The sequence below is a fragment of the Aedes aegypti genome, chromosome 3 (genome assembly GCF_002204515.2).
Source record: "Aedes aegypti strain LVP_AGWG chromosome 3, AaegL5.0 Primary Assembly, whole genome shotgun sequence".
Taxonomy (NCBI): domain Eukaryota; kingdom Metazoa; phylum Arthropoda; class Insecta; order Diptera; family Culicidae; genus Aedes; species Aedes aegypti.
In genome coordinates this window covers 107431731-107433760 of record NC_035109.1, presented here as the reverse complement: position 1 = coordinate 107433760, position 2030 = coordinate 107431731, and positions in this window count along the sequence as shown.

The following is a 2030-nucleotide window of genomic DNA, read 5'->3' as shown; positions in this document are numbered from 1 at the left end:
GGTACCTAACCTACTAATCGTTCCTGTGATGTACCTCTCAGCTCTTAAATTTAAAGTTTCAACAAAAGAGGGATGGGATGCACTTAATAGCTCTTAAATTTTAAGATTCTTCCAAAAAAGATTAGGGAATTATGACTATACCAAGTTTAAATATAAAATGTGTGCATACGATGGTTTTCCTCAAGTCGAGTCTAGTACACGACACTGAAGACGGCCTTACAGTTGAGGTCGAAATACGCGTATCTATGAAAAGATACAAACTCTTGTGGAATAAAATGGTAAGGTACCGTGGGGCAAGTGGGTAATGAAAATCGTATAGTTCTTCCAATCATAAAGACTTTAAATTGAAATAAATGAGGTCGTGTATATTTTTTAGCTTGACTCCCACCAAATATAGGCTACGCGGTATGCTGAAATTGATTTTTATGTAAATTTAAAGAAAAAAAAATAGAAAAAGTTTTTGAAAAATGTTTCTCTAATTTTTACTTGTTCTTCAAGTGGGGCAAGTGAAAAGTTTGTCGTTTTAGACAATAAAATGAAAAACTAACATTTATGTTTACGATTTCCATTAACTTTAACATTTGTTAAGGAGTCTAAATGAGCAATAGCAAAAGTAGCATGTAAATAAAGAAACTTTTATTCTTGTTAATCCAATTGTATTCTGTTCAGTTATGTTTGTTCAAATGATTTGCCAACTTTATAACTAAAACATTTGCAATGTTAGTTCTTACATCATGGGACAGCAATTGCATTTCTGCTCTGTAGAATTTACACCGCTCGTTATTTGTTTATAAGAAAGTAGGATATGACGTCGGATAACTCTTCGGAAAAAACATTTCTTGGAACGGAATCCTTCAATAAAGTATTTTGATTCTTTTTTTGTGTGGATAGATCTATACCCCATTTTTATGTTTTGAACTAGCTTTACATAGACATTCCTCGAGATTCCCGTGCGTTCTCTTATATTGGAACTTTTCAATCAACGTTTACGTATCAATCAGCTGTCCGAAGTAGACACAATTATACAGGAATGTTTGACAACCTCTTTTAGAGAAGTTTCATGTTTATATTAGCTATTAACGCTTTGAGTAAAGTGTTTCTTGAATTATCAGCACGCTCTGTTTTTCTATTATAATTTCGAACCTTGTTTACCTATAGCTACCTAAAGAGCAAACACAACTAAAATCTATAATAAGAAACATTTCACTTGCTCGAAGATTTATTATCATATATCGGAAGTTTTCCAAATAATCTCAATGCGTCCACCGGCATGCAAAATTTAATTATTTCTCGGAAAATTTTGAAGATCAATAAAACTTTACACCACACAAAAATAGAAGCAACAAAAAAAAACATATGTCCTAAAAACCTCCGAAAATATGGAACAACTCCGGTGTCATGTGGCCAATATAGTAATAAATTTGCCGTCGAATGCATCTAATTTCATTGATTTTTCGAAAAGTTTTAATAAGCTTTCGAATTTAGACAAAATTTTACCTATCTCAATCATTTTGCCTATCCCCTGTATATTCTTGGTTTCTTCATATTGACTCTCGTAAATCTCATTTTTGTTTCTGTTCGATTTATTTATTCAAGCATGAGGTCTCGCCCAAAAAACAGCAACGCGAATGTTTCTATCTTAAGCGATTTATGAAAAGCAATCCACTCACTCGAAGGCAAGACATCACCTGAAATCAGGCCATGAAGCATCGACATGGATGGATACAACATCTTCTATGATGACAGAGCGGTCGATTAGCTTGTCAGATGGATCGGGCCTGGGACGTCCAGTCTACCGCGCTCAATCGCTGCAGTTGATATAGCGCATGCCCAAGGTGTGCCTGAAATACTATTCTAAATAGTGGTTCCCAAGTGTATCTTCGCGTACCAGGATGGTTCGATTTACCCCTGGTATAGAATTGTTTCATTGAAGGAGGTCATGTATAGACAGAACCATCTAAATTGGCAGCGACGCTTCCGCTAAATAGGGATGTGATACCGCCACTGACGGCGAGGAATAAGCCAGCGCC